General features: G+C 43.6%; 1 pseudogene; it reads right to left on the reverse strand.

Moving 5' to 3' along the window:
* Window positions 1–260: 260 nt before the first annotated feature.
* Window positions 261–1,279, reverse strand: LOC114020197 (annotated as a pseudogene).
* Between the last annotated feature and the right edge of the window lie 17,180 nt (window positions 1,280–18,459).

Consider the following 18,459-nt stretch of genomic DNA (forward strand, 5'->3'; position numbering starts at 1 on the left):
CACACACTCCTCACATAGGGTGAATGTTTAGCCAAGACCGTGGACAAAAATACCATCATCCTGCATAAAAAGAACAGGAGTACTTGTGGCACCTTAGAGACTAAGAAATTTATTTGAGCATAAGCTTTCATGAGCTACAGCCCACTTCGTCAGATGCATTTGTGATAAGAATTTTAATGGGGGTTTTCAACTCAATTTCACTGGGGGCTGATAGCTGTGAATACCTCAGGCTGCCTGGCTGATTTAGGCAAAGTTGTTATCTAGGCATCTCTGCATGCTTTTGTGAAAGCCACATATTTACTGACTGCTTTGCTCAAGGCTTCCTTGACCTCTCTGTTTCTCAGGCTGTAGATGAGGGGATTTACTGCAGGAGTCAGGACTGTGTAGGAAAGAGAGAGCACTTTGTTTAGGTCTCTCAGTGTCTCATGTTTCGGTAGAATGTAGACAATCATTAGGGTTCCATAGAAAATTGTCACCACAATGAGGTGAGAGGAGCAGGTGGTAAATGCCTTCTGCCTCCCTGTGGTGGAAGGGATTCTCAGGATGGTGGCAATGATACACACATAGGACGTCAGGGTTAGTAGAAATGCAGGTAGAGTGAATACACAGGATAGTACAAAATCCAGCAATATAATCAGGTATGTGTCACTGCAGGAAAGCTTTATCAATGGGATGAGATCACAATAGAAATGGTCAATTTCATTCGGGCCACAGAATATTAAATGAGACATGAATAATACAAAGATTGCAGTAGCCAAACAACCATTTAACCATGACCCAGCAGCCAACTGGAGGCAAAACCTGGTATTCATAAGAGTTGAATAGTGCAGGGGTTTACATATTGCTAAATACCGATCATAAGACATCGCTGCTAGGAGACAGCATTCTGTAGCCGCCAGAGCACAAAAGAAATACAGTTGTGTGATGCAGCCACTGAATGAGATGGTTTTGTCCCCAGTCAGGAGACTGGCCAGCATCCGGGGCAGGATGGTCAAGGTGTAGCAGGTCTCCAGGCAGGACAAGTTCCCCAGGAAGAAGTACATGGGGCTGTGAAGGTGCTGATCAGCCACAACTAGTGAAGTGATGAGCATGTTCCCAACCATAGTTGCCATGTAGATCACTAAGAACATGAGGAAAAGAAGAATTTTCAGTTCAGGGAGATCCCCGAATCCCAGGAGGATAAATTCTGTGACAGCCGTTCGGTTTCTCTGGTTTCTGTCTGCCATGGGTTGAGTCTAGGAATAATAAAGCAAACTGTGCAATTGAATTGGAAGAACATAGAGCTGAAAGCTAATCAGGTGTTAATTAATTCAGTAAATATTCAGAAACTCCCCTCCCTCTCCTGGTTACCAGCTGAAGTTTTAAGGCTAAGTGTTGACTTTAGTCAAAGTGCAAGGAGTCACAGTTCAAGAACAGATCTTATGTATCCAAGTAGACAACCCTATGCCATATCAGAGCAATGACTAATACAACAGGCCATTTCTCTTTGGTAGCCGAGTACTGATATGCAGATCAGACTCTTTATCTACTGTCGTATGCCATCTAATGACATACTGAAGCTGAACAATGATGTTTAAATGCAGTATTTCACTTCCGGCAACTGCCAGAATCATGCCATGACTTAGAAGTCAGAAATCAATAAATACATCAGCTAAAATGTTGAACTGAGGTATCCGCTGCAGTCTATTTTCCTTAGGCATTGATCTTCTGTTAGAATAAATGCAAATTATTCTAACAATGTTTCCTGGTATATTCCGCATTTCAGTGCCCTGTAGGAGAAGGAATTAACTTCTCCGCCCTCCTCACAGGACATGGATCTCAGCCTCTATCTCTGTGAAATGGTGCTATGAATGCTGACTGGCACTGCTGTGGGAAAGAGAGGCTAAAACTACTAATATTCACCTGAAGAAGAGCTCTGTGTAGCTCAAAAGCTTCTCTCCTCCACCAACAAGAGTTAGTGCAATATCAGATATTAACTCACCACCTTGTCCCTCTAATATTCACAAAGCACATTCATGCCCCTGTTTGGTGGTGGTATAGAAATGCAGTCAGGAAGATGGTGCTCACCTGTAACCACAGCACAGCCCAAGCTTGAAGCGATGAGCTCTTATTTCTCAGGGGTTGGCCACTTGGACTCGGGATCCTCAGCTGATGTTCTTGTCTCTCCTCTTTCTGCAGAAACTGGATTTTCTCAATGAAGAGACCTGCAGTTACCTGAAGGGATGAGCAAGTGCATTTGATCTACCTTTGGAAAATGAGCTTCCCCTTGGATTTACAAAGTGTAAATGCTGCCTCATATTTGTATTCAGCATTCATGCTTTTTAACATGGTCCCACCTCAACCTTTCTCCCACTTGGTTCATTTTGTGTCTCCAATGCTTTGTAGCTAACAATGTCCAATGGGACTTGTTCAGCGTGACTTGTAGAATTGCAACTTTTTTTTAAGTCTAATGATCCTATGTGGAAAATATTTGAGATCATGGACAAACACCAGCTTTCATTTTTGGAAGATGCCTGTCCAAGGTGATGGCCTGTTATAATGTACTTACACCGGCCCTTTATTAATATTCAAGATATGCTGCCATCTAGTGGGCATTTCTGAAACTAGCTGCCCATATATCACCCTTACCACATGCTTTCACTTAGGGAAGAAAAAACAAATGCACAAATACAGAATAGGGGATAACTGGCTTGGCAGCAGCACTGCTGAGAAAGATCTGGGAGTTGTGGTGTCTCCCTTAGGAAACTGATGGGCTGGATCCCCTCGGAGGCTAATATGAGGGGGAAAGGAGTCCAGGATAGCTGGCTGTATTTTAAAGAAGCCTTATTGAGGGTGCAGGAACAAACCATCCTGAAGTTCAGAAAGAATAGCAAATATTGCAGGCGACCAGCATGGCTTAACAGTGAAATCTTCGGTGAACTTAAACTCAAAAAGGAAGCTTAAAAGAAGTGGAAATTTGGACCGATGACTAGGGAAGAGTATAAAAATATTGCTGGAGCATGCAGCGGTGTAATCAGAAAGGCCAAGGCACAATTGGAGTTGCAGCTAGCAGTGGATGTGAAGGGTAACAAGAAGGGTTTCTACAGGTACGTTAGCAACAAGAAGGTGGTCAGGGAAAGTGTGGGACCCTGACTGAATGGGGGAGGCAACATAGTGACAGATGATGTGGAAAAAGCTGAAGTACGCAATGCTTTTTTGCCTCGGTCTTCACAGACAAGGTCAGCTCCCAGACTGCTGCACTGGGCAACACAGTATGGGGAGGAGATGAGCAGCCCTCAGTAGTGAAAGAACAAGTTAAGGACTACTTAGAAAAGCTGGATGTGCACAGGTCCACGGGTCCAGATCTAATGCATCCAAGGGTGCTGATGGAATTGGCTGATGTGATTGCAGAGCCATTGGCCATTATCTTTGAAAACTCATGGTGATCGAGGGAGGTCCTGGAGAATTGGAAAAAGGCAATATATAAATATAGTGCCCATATTTACAAAAGGGAAGAAAGACAACCCGGGGAACTACAGACTGATCAGCCTTACTTCAGTCCCCATCAAAAATCATGGAACAGATCCTAAAGGAATCCATTTTGAAGCACTTGGAAGAGAGGGAGGTGATCAGGAACAGTCAATATGGATTCACTATGGGTAAGTCATGTCTCACCAATCGGATTGCCTTCTATGATGAGATAAATGGCTCTGTGGATATGGGGAAAGCGTGTATGAGATATATATTTTGACTTTAGCAAAACTTTTGAAATGGTCTCCACAGTATTCTTGCCAGCAGGTTAAAGAAGTATGGATTGGATGAATGGACTATAAGGTAGACCAAAAGCTGGCTAGATTGTCAGGCTCAACTGGAAGTGATCAATGGCTTGATGTCTAGTTGGCAGCCGGTATGAAGCGGAGTGAGTGCCCCAGGGGTCGGTCCTGGGGCCGGTTTTGTTCAACATCTTTATTAATGATGTGGATGATGGGATGAATTGCACCTTCAGCAAGTTTGCAGATGACACTAAGCTGGAGGCGGAGGTAGATAGGCTGGAGGGTAGGGATAGGGTCTAGAGTGACCTAGACGAATTGGAGGATTGGGCCAAAGGAAATCTGATGAGGTTGAACAAGGACAAGTGCAGAGTCCTGCACTTAGGAAAGAAGAATCCCACACCACTACAGGCTGGGGAGCGATTGGCTAAGCAGCAGTTCTGCAGAAAAGGACCTGGGGATTACAGTGGACAAGAAGCTGAATAGGAGTCATCAGTGTGCCCTCATTGCCAAGAAGGCCAGTGGCATATTGGGCTGTATTAGTGGAGCATTGCCAGCAGATCGAAGGGAGTGATTATTCTCCTGTATTTGACACTGTTGAGGCCACACCTGGAGTATTGCGTCCAGAGTTAGTCCCCCCACTACATAAGGGATATGGACAAATTGGAGAGAGTCCAGCGGAAGGCAACAAAAATTAGTAGGGGGCTGTGGCACATGACTTACGAGGCGAGGCTGAGGGGACTGGGGTTACTTAGTCTGCAGAAGAGAAGAGTGAGGGGGGGATTTGATAGCAGTCTTCAACTACCTGAAGGGGGGTTCCAAAGAGGATGGAACTAGGTTGTTCTCAGTGGTGGCAGATGACAGAACAAGGAGTAATGGTCTCAAGTTGCAGTGGCAGAGGTCTAGGTTAGATATTAGGGAACACTATTTCACGAGGAGAGTGGTGAAGCACTGGAATGGGTTACCTCGGGAGGTGGTGGAATCTCCATCCTTAGAGGTTTTTAAGGCCTGGCTTGACAAAGCCCTCTCTGGGATGATTTAGTTGGTGTTGGTCCTGCTTTGAGCAGGGGATTGGACTAGATGACCCCCTGAGTCTCTTCCAACCCTAATATTCTATGGAAAGCTAGGGGATCTCTACAATGTGGAGCACACCGAGTCCACAACGAGGTTGTCTTTAGAGAAAACACAGTCAAATTCCTGGAATATTTGGACTAGTCTGGACCTTTCCCCTGCTGTGAGGTCTCTAGCTTGTAATTGGATTTCTTCTTGGCATTCAAGATATGGTTCTTTTCTATCCAAACGCAGACCCTGCAGCATCTATTAACACTGATTGTTTCCATGAGGACTTTTCAGGACTTCCAGTATTTCTTCAGGTGTCATTTTTCCTGGGAGTATATGGTGCATTTTTCAAATTTCCCAGTGCAGTGAGCATGCGTCTGGGTCTGACAGGAAGATGATCTCTGTGTAAGATCAAAAGCTAGTCTTTTGATAAGAGAAGCTGGTCCAACAAAAGATGTTGCCTCACCCACCTTTTCTCTCTAAGAAGAGAGAAAGAGATACAGCTTGTACGGAGAAACCTGGATGGCTCCAGGAATAGCTAAACACTCAAGTCCTGATTTTTTTTTTAACAGGTCTTTAGGCACCGAGTTGGATTTTCAATAGTATCTAGGCACCTAATTCCCATTGATTTAAATGGATGCTTTTGAAAATCCCACTCGATACCTAAAGACCTTTAAAAATCGGCCCTAAGTCATTTCCATATGAAAGCAGTTCCATGGCCTTGATGTGAAATGAGCAAAGGAGATTCAGTTCTGATGGAAGCTCAGGGAGGTACTCTCATAGAAATAAAATTGATGGGCAATTAGCCATACTGGCTGGCCTTTACTGGTCCTTTTTGTAGAGTGTCAACAACACACGGTGCAGGACAAAATGCCCTGGAATAGAGTAAATTCCTCTCTCAGTGCTGGAAGTGATATATCCATAAAGGGGTCTCAGAGTCACTGGCAGGATCATCTGGTGGAGCTACCACAGCCCATGTTATGTCTGATGTGTGGATACTGAGAGAATGTTCATCCTCCAGGGCCATCAAGCCAGCACCTTTCATCAAAACTGAAACTTTCCAAGGGAAAATACCAGTCTGTACCACCTCAGATCACTGGTACACCCCATCTGGGTTACCATCTCCTTCTGGGGCCAATATCGCATGTTTCAGAGGTGGTAAAAAAATCCCCCCAGAATCCATCTGACCAGTTGTGCATTGGGGAAAGAATACTTGCTGGCCCCCTGCAGACAACCAACAGGCTTTCTGAAGCATGAGCTTTGATTATATGTGTGTAGGCTTTTGGTGATTTGAAAACTAAATAAAGTCTTTTTTAAAATTGTCTGCTGGTCAATTTCATTGGCCCTGGAGGGAGGAAATGCAGGTGTCTGAAACCCAACTGGACCTGCAGGGTGATAAGAACACCACCCCATGTATCAACTGCATAGGTCCTGGTCTAAGAGTGGAGGAAGAGTGAAATTCCACCCTGTGGCAGATGAGGGTAAGAGACCCTCCACCCCCCCACCCCCCGCCCAAAAAAGCAGCCCTGAGGAACAATTTCAGTTCAAGAAAGATGAGAAATAGCCTAACCCCCCTTGACTTCAAAGGGAAGAGAAAGCGGGGGGAGTGATTGCTCTATGCAATGCTCAGCTAGTAAGTTTCTGAAAAGGAAAGATTTCCCCCCTCACTAGTGCTTGTAACAGGATAACGCAGAGAGTGAAGCACGCAGAGAAGGAAAGGTCCTGAGCTCATCCAGGGAGTCTGCAGGAGAAGCAGGAATTGAACCTAGAACTCATGACACACATGCTCATGCTATCCTGTCTGCTGATGAATAAGCCAAGTCCAAGTGATTGCAACTCACACAGGATCTTTAACTTGAGGGTTAGGGGCTCCACTCTGACCCAAGAGACATTACTTTGGGAAGAAGCTGCATCCTAACTAATATGAACACAGGGATAATTTTTGAAAGTGATTTGGGGTGCCTCAAGTTGGGTGCCCCCAAAAAGTAAGACACCTTGAAATGATTCTGGTTTTAAAGGACGGGTCCTGAGCACTTCCTGTGAATCTAGACCCTTTAAAAGGTCTCAACTTGGCTACCCAAAATCTCCAGTCACTTATGAAAGTTTAAGCCAATGTGCTAATAAGATCACCTGGCTTAATCACAGAGTTCTGGGTGGTCTGTATGAAATTGCTTTTGGAATTTCTTAAGTTGTTTGTTGCTTGCAATCATTTACATCAAGATGGCGAGTCCTTGAACTTGACTTGGAGAATGGATACCCTTATCTACGAACAAAAGGGCACCCTGTAAGGAATGGCTGAAACATACTGCAACACTGCAGACTGTGATGGGGTAGAGTGAAGGCGATAGTGGTGTTAGGGCAGATACAGGGATCCTGGTAAGAATCCCAGCGCCCTAAAAATACAGGTCAAGATTTGGAGTAGTTACACATCAGGGATATCATTTTACATTGGAGCAATATTAATCAGATTTCTATTTTTACATTTGGCAGCACGTTATGTCACCTGCCCAGGACATGGCAGAGTCACTTACATTTTTCTCCAGAGGCCCATAGGGGCTATGATATTTTGGGATGCATTCCAGATGAGCGAGGGGCTGTGACATACCTGCCCTGCAACTGTGGGTGCTTTACAATGCCTTGCTGCTGTTGCTTCCACCTGGGCCGCTCACAAAACAGCCACCAGCGTGCAGGTCACATCTCCTGGACAATTCAGATAAAGGTCTGCTGTCCCGGTAAGGGAACAATATACAACAACTTGCCACTTTAAATGGAGTTACCCGCACAGTTCACAGCACAGGCATTCATTTTGATTAGAGAACAAAATGAAGTTTAACTACAAAGGGATACATTTTAAGTGAGTACAAGTATTAAGGTATTAAAGTCAGAAAAGGTTACAAGAAAAATAAAGACAAAATGCTTCCTAGTACAAAAACCTTTACAAACTAGGTTTGGTTCAAGGTAAAATTCTCACCACGTGCTTCCAACAGCATTACTGATGAATCTTCAGGTCAGGATCCCTTCTAGAGGGAAAGAGCTGGAGTCTTTTCTCTTGTTAGTTTCAAGAAGAAGAATGCGTAGGGAGAGATTTTTGCCCCTCACTTTTATAGGTCAGTCACTCTCTGAAATGCATCTTCCTGAGAGTGACCCCTAGATAAAGTTCTTTCCAGCTGAGAGCAAGGAGATGGAGTCTGGTGGTGGTGGTGGGAGGTTTGCTAAGTTGTTTGCTAAGATGCAGCTCTGTTTGTTCTTGCCCCTTCCCTTGCCAAAGAATGGTCACTTGACAGGTGATGGCCCATCAGCTTTGAGGACACCTGGCCAGATGTCAACTTGTCCTTTGACTTCGAGAAACAGGTTTACTCACTTCTCAGACTTGTCTGGAAAACACACTTCAGGGCATGATTTAATCTTATGTTCATAACTTCGCATGTAACTACATTATATGAATTTTACCATATTATTGACCAGCAAGTTATTAGTTTTAAAGCGATATATTGCAAGGCATATTTTGTACAAAGATTATTATAGTAGTGTGTCAATACAGGGGTGTATTCCATCACAGAGGCCAAATCTGTTCCTTATGTAACTCCACAGAAGTAAACGGACTTGTACCAGGGATGAGTTCTTTCTTATCTGTTGCGTTATTTCCTCCTGAATCCACACCAGTGCCCACTGGGATAATCAGAGCACTGTGCTCCCCATAAGTACCACCTCAGGGAAACGCCACCTGGTCTGTTTGGTTTAGTAGCTATCGACACCCGCATTCCTGACATGATGGGATGATCCCTGTACATTGAGAAAAAACTGAACATTGGGGCCCAGACTGTGCCCCAATTATCCTGAGAAAGCATGACAGTTCCTGGTATTAACCCCACTCTGGCCATTGGGAAGCAAATGAGGTCTTATTTCCCCATGAATATTAGAGAGAGCTCAGTGTTGACAGGAAATGGCTAGCTCTGGGCACAGGGAATGAGATAGGCCCCTTCATCTATAGGAAACTTCTGCAACCAGTCCAAGTAAGTAGTGCCCAGAATCTGTCCCTTTTCTGACTCCTGTGAGCTGAGCTGTTGAGAGCCTGAGATTAAACCCACATTTATTACAGAATGAACCCGCCCTGAGAAAGATCATGCAATCCCCTCATCATGGGGTTTACTACTCACTACTGAGGCACCTCCTTGTGCCACATCTGGGGAGTAGATCTCACCCAGTTGGATACCCTCTCCTTTGGTTGCTTGCCTAGTCACTCTTTGTGACTCAGCCCTCTGGCCATATCACTATAGTCCTCCCCTTCTGGGGTAAGGAAATCCTTCTAGACAGACTGTCTCTGGCAATCTTCCAATCCACTACCCAGTTTGTGCAACTTTCCTAGAGGCCAGTAGAGGGACCCAGGCCCACCCACTACTCCAGGGTCCATCCCAGGGATCCTATGCCCAGCAACCATAGTCGGCTCAAGATCCAACCCTGTTGGTGTTTCCCTAGGCTCTTTCCTACTTCCCTTCTCTATCTTCTGGGTTACCACTGGTGCCTTTTCTACACCCTATGGCTACTTCACCCCTCTCAGCTTCTTTCCAGAGCCTGTAGTCTAAGGCAGGATCCCAGGGCTTACTCCAGTCCTCGAACTCCTCCTTGTACCTAGCCAACTCACCTCCTTTCTAGGGAGTAACTACAGAGATCTTCCCTGCAACCTCTTTTTTTACACACTACTTCCTGCTTTTATACAAACTCAACCTGCCTTTGCCCACCTGGGCTTCATCGTCCACTAGACCTTATCAGCCCTGACTTTCCTCCAGGTGCAGCCTGTCAGAGGTTAATTGGCCCTTTTTAACCTGCTCAGGCATCATGTGAGGGTGGATACCCCTTTACAACCCTGTAAAGAATAGCTGGAAGCTGCAGTGGGTGGGGGCAAATACTCAAGAAGAGCAGCGGCTGCTTGGAGTAACCATGGTCAGGCAGAGTCTGAGGTTTGGGAACTAAGACTCTAGCTAGGAAGGGTTGGCAGGAGAGACCCTGAGCAAGGAGAGGAAAGAGCACAGAACTCTCAAGGCAGAAAGATTGGGAGTAGGAAAAGAAATGTTTGTTTGTTGGACTTTAATTGGAGACTTGGAGTTTTATTTTGAGATGATTTTCTATGAATAAACCTAGACAGAAAGAATGGGGTTGTGAATGTGTAACTTTTGGGTGGGCTAGAGTTTACTTCACTACCCTTCTCCAGCGCCTAAAAAACCCCAGTGCCCATAGAAAGCACCTGGTGACCCAGAATTCAGTCACTGAGGATTTTCATCAAGGATTGCACAGAGTCAGCCTCCCCACAATCAAGTCCAAAAGAACAAAAGGGATGAAATTAATTCTTAAGTATGAATTTCATAACATCTTATGATAAAGAAATATAATAACTTGGCTAATTCATAAGCCACATACATTATCCTCAGTTATACAGAAACATAAATAAAGAAAAAAATAAATCTAAACAGGTCATTCCCCCACAGAAACACAGTGAGAAGAAAGTCAGAGTTCTTAAAAGCTTAGGTTGAGTTCACCTGAGTCTCAGTTAGAGTCTTCGATCACCAAATCTATACAGTCTATTAAGTCAAAAGCAACATCTTCCCTCCACTTGTTTGTAGAAATCTTCAGTTGGAAACTATACAGACTCTTCCTCCTTGGTAGCTAGTCTGCTAACGAATTAACCAACCACTCAGTTAAGTAAATAGAGTAAAAAACCTACACCCTACTACAAGAAAAATACAAAACTGAGCATATCAAAATAAATGACTTTCCCCATTATTACATTTAAATAAAAGTAAAGTTGGTGAATCATACTAGTTGAGACAATTTAACTAAAACAGTTTGGCAAAAGTTAAACAACATTCAAAGTATACAATTAAAATAAAATAAATTAGTTTTCCCTTTCTATAATTAATACTGCCAGGGCTTCCCCGTTGGAGGGTTAACAATATCACTAACTTGCTGCAAAATCCTTCAGAGTTTGGGAAACCAGCCTGCTTACTGCTCCTGGGCTCAGCTACTTCCAACCCACACAGGGCACGTGGCCTTTTGCAAAGCAGCTGCCCTCACTACTTGCCCTCATGGAGCCTGAGTCCAACAACAGGGATTGAGCCTACCCAAAACTACCACACCCAATTCCAGAAACATATGAGTGTGGAGTGCTAATTGTGCATCTGCCAAGCAATAATGACCTAGACACAACTCATTCCTACCCCCCTCCCATATAGATCCCTTAAAGAGATATCTCCCTGTTAGGCATGTGGGTTACAAATGGACAAAAAAAAGTGTGTGGAATCTGTGTAAGGGGCCCTGAAGAGGGGAAATTGAGGTAGGCTGCCTATAGTGTGACCCTAGGCCATGAGGAGGTGCTCAGGAGGCAACTGACCCTGTTATAGGGACATTTCTCAAGGTCCTGGATGAGAAACCACAACACATACACCAACCAACCCATCTGAAATATTTGGCTCTTTTGGGACACTCAGCAGAGAGCAAGGCCCAGCCCTGACCTGAAAAGACCCTCTCCAAGCAGGAGAGAGAATTCAGTTCCCAGCTCCCATTAAGCCGTTGGTTCCTCTGGAGAATGTATCAACCAGCGCAAAAAAAAAAAAAAGGCAAACATGACCGGGGTTTTCTAGAGATGGGATAGAGCCAGAACCCTAGATCATAACCTCCCTCTTGACCCAGTTTGGACCAATCTTTGGATATTCCAGCGAGGAATAGTCATTTTCTTTCTGCTTTATTATTCCCAGTGTTTATAAAGAAGGAAAGGCCCAGTTGCCCTTTGGAAACATTGGTGGGAAGGGACTCCTTGAATGGGACGAGATTTTGACCCTTACAGAGGCATTGCTGTTCCTCGAGGCTGTTTGTGTGTCTCTTTGTGTGAAGTGTTATGAAAGTATATCCCAAGGTATAAATATGGCCTATAGCCAATCCAAGTCGTGAGCAATGCCTGCATCCATTCCAAGACTCAACTAAGGCCTGCTTCCATTCCAAACTCTAACTAAGGCCTACAGGCTTTCCAAAGCCTAACCAAGGTCTACAGCCATTTCAAGGCCTAATCAGGGCCTATAGACATCCCAAAGTCTAACTACAGCCACCCCAAGGTCTAATCAAGGCCTGCAGCCATTCCAAAGTTTAACTATGGCCTATAGTAAATCCAAGGCCTAACCAGAGCCAACAGTCTTTCCCAGGCTGAACATACAGCCATTCCAAGGCCTAGTCAACTCCTGTCTCCATTCCAAAGCCTAACAAAAGGCCTGAACTCACTCCAAGGTCTAAATAAGGTCTGTATCCATACCGAAGCCTAACCAAGTCCTGCAGCCATTCTGATACCTAACCAAGGCTGCAACTATTCTAAGGCCTATCAAAGATATGTCTCCATGATACAGGCTAATCTTACCTGAAGACATTCAGGGCCCTGACCAAGGCCTGCAGCTATTCCAAGGCCTAACCAAAGCCTGAAGCCTTTCTAAGGACTCACACTTCAGTATCTATGACTCTGAAATATTGCCCTGGTCTTGGCATAGGAAATAGATTAATAGATTCAGAGATATTTAGGTCAGAAGGGACCATTATGATCATCTAGTCTGACCTCCTGCACAACGCAGGCCACAGAATTTCACCCACCACTCCTACAAAAAAACCCTCAAACCTATATCTGTGCTATTGAAGTCCTCAAATCGTAGTTTAAAGACTTCAAGTAGCAGAGAATCCTCCAGCAAGTGACCCGTGCCCCATGCTACAGAGGAAGGCAAAAAACTTTCAGGGCCTCTTCCAATCTGCCCTGGAGGAAAATTCCTTCCCGACCCCAAATATGGCGATCAGCTAAACCCTGAGCATATGGGCAAGATTCATCAGCCAGATACTACAGAAAATTCTTTCCTGGGTAACTCGGATCTCACCCCATCTAATAGCCCATCACAGGCCATTGAGCCTATTTATCATGAATATTTAATTACCAAAACCATGTTATCCCATCATACCATCTCCTCCATAAACTTATCGAGTTTAATCTTAAAGCCAGATAGATCTTTTGCCCCCACTGCTTCCCTTGGAAGGCTATTCCAAAACTTCACTCCTCTGATGGTTAGAAACCTTCGTCTAATTTCTAGTCTAAATTTTCTAGTGGCCAGTTTATATCCATTTGTTCTTGTGTCCACATTGGTACTGAGCTTAAATAATTCCTCTCCCTCTCTGGTATTTATCTCTCTGACATATTTATAGAGAGCAATCATATCTCCCCTCAGCCTTCTTTTAGTTAGGCTAAACAAGCCAAGCTCCCTGAGTCTCCTTTCATAAGACAAGTTTTCCATTCCTTGGATCATCCTAGTAGCCCTTCTCTGTACCTGTTCCAGTTTGAATTCATCCTTCTTAAACATGGGAGACCAGAACTGCACACAGTATTCCAGGTGAGGTCTCACCAGTACCTTGTAGAACGGTACTAAAACCTCCTTATCCCTACTGGAAATACCTCTCCTGATGCATCCCAAGACCGCATTAGCTTTTTTCACAGCCATATCACATTGGTGGCTCATAGTCATCCTATGATCAACCAATACTCCAAGGTCCTTTTCCTCCTCCGTTACTTCTAATTGATGCGTCCCTAGCTTATAACTAAAATTCTTGTTATTAATCCCTAAATGCATGACCTTACACTTCTCACTATTAAATTTCATCCTATTCCTATTACTCCAGTTTACAAGGTCATCCAGATCCTCCTGTAGGGTATCCCTGTCCTTCTCTAAATTAGCAATACCTCCTAGCTTTGTATCATCCGCAAACTTTATTAGCACACTCCCACTTTTTGTGCCAAGGTCAGTAATAAAAAGATTAAATAAGATTGGTCCCAAAACCGATCCTTGAGGAACTCCACTGGTAACCTCCCTCCAGCCTGACAGTTCACCTTTCAGTAGGACCTGTTGTAGTCTCCCCTTTAACCAATTCCTTATCCACCTTTCAGTTTTCCTATTGATCCCCATCTTATCCAATTTAACTAATAATTCCCCATGTGGCACGGTATCAAATGCCTTACTAAAATCTAGGGAAATTAGATCCACTGCATTTCCTTTGTCTCAAAAATCTGTTACTTTTTCAAAGAAGGAGATCAGGTTGGTTTGGCACGATCTACCTTTTGTAAAACCATGTTGTATTTTGTCCCATTTACCATTGACTTCAATGTCCTTAACTACCTTCTCCTTCAAAATTTTTTCCAAGACCTTGCATACTACAGATGTCAAACTAACAGGCCTATAATTACCCGGATCACTTTTTTTCCCTTTCTTAAAAATAGAAACTATGTTAGCAATTCTCCAATCATACGGTACAACCCCTGAGTTTACAGATTCATTAAAAATTCTTGCTAATTTTTGGGACAAAATATTATCAAAATGTTTTGATAAGTCTGTTTTGATATTTCTGAAACAATTTTTTTTCCTGGGAAATTTGAAAATTTGACTTTTCATTCTAAGTTTTGGAATTTCCCACCAAAAGGAAATTCTGAGTTTTGACCAGCTCTAGTTATAAGAACATAAGAACATCCATCCTGGGTCAGACCAATAGTCCATCTAACCTGGTATCCTATCTTCCGACAGTGGCCAATGCTAGAAGCTAGGGACACCATCCCTGCCCATCCTGGCTAGCAGCCATTGATGGACCTATCCTTCATGAACTTACCTAATTCTTTTTTGAGCCCTGTTATAGTCTTGGCTTTCACAACATCCTCTGGCAGAGTTCCACAGGTTGACTGTGCATTGTGTGAAGAAATACTTCCTTTTGTTTGTTTTAAACCTGCTGCCCATTAATTTCATTTGGTGACCCCTAGTTCTTGTGTTAGGAGAAGGAGTAAATAACACTTCCTTATTTACTTTCTCCACACCAGTCCTGATTTTATAGACCTCTGTCATATCCCCCCCTTCATCTCTTTCCCAAGCTGAAAAGTCCCAGTCTTATTAATCTCTCCTCATATGGAAGCTGTTCCATACCCCTAAACATTTGTTGCCCTTTTTCGTACCTTTTCCAATTCCAATATATGTTTTTTTGAGATGAGGCAACCACATCTGCATGCAGTATTCAAGATATGGGTGTACCATGGATTTATAAAGAGGAATTATGATATTTTCTGTCTTATTATCTATCCCTTTCCTAATGATTCCCAACATTCTGTTAGCTTTCTTGGCTGCCGCTGAACATTGAGTGGATGTTTTCAGAGAATTATCCACAACTCCAAGATCCCTTGAGTGGTAAAAGCTAATTTAGACCCCATTGTTTTATTTGTATAGTTGGGATTATGTTTTTCAGTGTGCATTACTTTCCATTTATCAACATTGAATTTCATCTGCCATTTTGTTGTCCAGTCATCCAGCTTTGTGAGATCCCTTTGTAATTCTTCGCAGTCTGCCCTGGACTTAACTATCTTGAGTAGTGTTTTGTATCATCTGCAAATTTTACCACCTCATTGTTTACCCCTTTTTCCATATCATTTATGAATATGTTGAACAGTACGCATCTCTGCTACACCTCTGAACATGGTATAGCAGAGACAATCTTTCTAAGAGGCTTCCCACCCCAGCGAGTGGTAGACATACACAGAAGACTCATAGTTAATTCAGACTCAGTGCTAGACAAGCTGAAGTAGCAGCAATGTATGTGAGGAGTCTTTCCTCACCACCTCTTTAAAAGCTTTTTTTCTAGGGTTACTGCCTTGAAGTCAGGAAAAAGAAATATCCAGAGGTTAGAAACATGAGTAGAAAATACGATAATCTCTCACTGTCCTCTGGCTCTTTCCTCACACAATATAACATGCTTTAGTCTCTCCCACCTGACCCCCCCGCCCCCCCAAAAAATCCACCTTTGACTCCATTTGCCTCTCCAATCCTTCTCCCTTTCATTTCTAAGCTCATTGAATGTGCTATTAGCAACCACTGATGATAGTCCTCTCTAGTTCCATTCTAGACACTCTCCAATCCAGCTTTTATCCCTTCCTCTCCATTGAAATCACTCTCACCGAAGTCTCTAATGATCTCTAAAGCTCAGATCCAGTACTCCATCCTTATCATCTTTGAACTGTCCGCCACCTTCAATGCCACTAATCATGCTGTTCTTCTTGAAATCTTGTCCTCCCTTGATTTCCATCTCTCTGTCCTCTCTTGGTTCTCCTTCTACCTCTCTAACAGCTGCTTCAGCCTCTTCAGAGGATCCTTCTCATCCCCTCTCCAACTTTCTATGGGGATTCTGTCGGGCTTTCTCCTTGGTCCCTTTCTCTTCTGCTTCTACACTTTACCTCTGGGTGATCTCATCCACAAACAGAAATTCAACTACCATCTCTGTGCTGTTGTTTCACAGATATACCTCTCCATTCCAGTCCTATCTCCTTCTGTCCACATTAAATGGTATCTATGTAGGCCAGGATATTTAAACATGACTTAGGGTGTAGGGAACCTAGCTCCCGTTAAAATCCCTAATTAATTTTGACATTTCTCTATCCTTATTATGGTATCTGAGTGACATATCAATTAGGTTTGATAAGGGATCACCGATCAGACTTAAACTTCGGAGTTTGATATCCCTGCCAAAAAGACCCATGAAAAGCTGATTCATATCAGTGCACTATCAATTTTCCAGTAGGTGAGGTCAGAAAGAGCAGTAGGATTTTCCAAGGAGCCTAATAGATTCAGGCACACAACTGCCAGTGAATTTCAGGTGGGATATTCAAACGTGATTTAAATAGGATCAGAAATAGACCAGTGTTGATTATTTTGAAAATCCCAGACAAAGTATCTATGAGAAATATGAACAAATAGGAAATACTGGGGGGTGGGGGTTAGAATAAGTTTAACATTTCTGCACTGGTTGAGGATTAAAATATAAACAGCAGAGGTGATCAAGTGAGGGAGACAGTTTCAGCTTCATTTCTGAATGTGTGTCTGGAAAGCTGTGCTTGGGTTGCATGGCCGAATAAGGATATGGTAGTGCTTAGCACCTAGAAAGCACTCATTATCAATAGCACTCCAAACCACTTGAACCAGCATCCGTGTCCCCGTTTTATAAATGAGGAAACTCAGGCACAGAGGGGGGAATTGACCGGCCCAAGATCATAAACAAGTCAGAAATGAAGCCCACAGCTTTGTACTCCCATTTTGGTGCCTAGTCCACTGAACTACACCACAATCTCCCTTATAATAGTGGCTAAGTGATGCATCAGTCCAGCAACAGGGTTTGTGGCTATGATGGACTGAATTTTCAAAGCTGTCTAGGAAAACTGGATACCCCTCCCCCAGTAATTGTAATTGGCATTGAGCATAGGGATAACTTAGGAAACGTTGACCTTCTCATTTGTGATATACAAGCACTATTCCAAATCTCAGTGTTCTCTGCTATTACTTACACAAATCCCAGACAACTTCTAGCCTCCCCAACAGGACCCAGCCACCATAAATGCAGTCAGGGTAAGGTTTTCAAAGCCACCTATGGGCTTAGTTCCCATTCACTCATCAGGAATTGTATGTCCAAATCCCTTTAGGAAGCTTTAGATTATGAGCCTCAAAACCCAGTAGCAGATCAATGCCCATTTCCACCAGCCCTCCACATCTCAACAGATTCAGGATATTTCAGATCAAGTGGGGAAGTGAATTCCAGCAATGTATGGCCCCTATGGACAAGGCTGGCCCTAGACCAAATGGCGCCCCAGGCGAGGAGTGTCTTCGGTGCCCCACCTCCATTTGTTAAACTTTTGAATACCTTTTTTTTTGCATTTGTAGCCCATTTCATGGCTTTGATGCACAATTTGCATGCATGATTTATCCCCATCAGATAAGACGATACATTTGCACGCTAGGATGCGTAAAACATTCTATTTTCCCTTTTGTCGCTAACACCAAAACCAGCACCCTGAGCCCTGCACCCCCCAAGCCTGGCACCCCAGGTGATTGCCTGGGTCACCTGCCCCTACAGCCAGCCCTGCCTATGGAGAATACTCTTCCAGCAGCTTCTCTGTATTATTTCAAGGAGGTGGTGGCAGAAGTCTCTCCACTGGCTGCAGTTGTATCAATATGGGGCAGAGAGACAGCCTCAAGCTTATAGGTCCTACCTGCAGACAATATAGGAGTAGAGCAAACATCTTAAATTCTATCCAGAAAGCCAGCAACCAATGCAGATGATGGAGCACATGTACTTTCCACTCTCACCAGGGGTGACAAGTGGCATCAGGTATGCATGTCTCAGGTCATTTAGGGAGTTAGAGGTTAGAATAAATTCTATCCAGAAGTTAAGTAGCAACCAATGTACATAACAGAATGGCTGACGTACACATTCAATAAGACTCTCTACTCTTCATGGCCCTATCTACACAATGAAAAAAGGATGCTTTTAAAATTCATGTTAGCTAAACTTAATTGACTGAGCTAAGGTGACTGTGAAAATCTTAAACTCCGAATACATTAGATGTCTCAGGGTGTTTCAGATCAGAATAGCTAACTCAATTTAGCTAGCTTTTTTTTAAATGAGACCTTTTTACATCATTCTCACATACTCCAAGAGTGCCTGCACTTTTTATACCAGTAACCTACCTCTGAATAGACAGTTGCGTAGGTGATGGTAGTAAGAACATCAAAGAAAAAGCTCTGTGCTCCTAGCAAGAATTAGGCAGAAGACAATT

The sequence above is a fragment of the Chelonia mydas genome, chromosome 14 (genome assembly GCF_015237465.2).
Source record: "Chelonia mydas isolate rCheMyd1 chromosome 14, rCheMyd1.pri.v2, whole genome shotgun sequence".
NCBI classification, from domain to species: Eukaryota; Metazoa; Chordata; order Testudines; family Cheloniidae; genus Chelonia; species Chelonia mydas.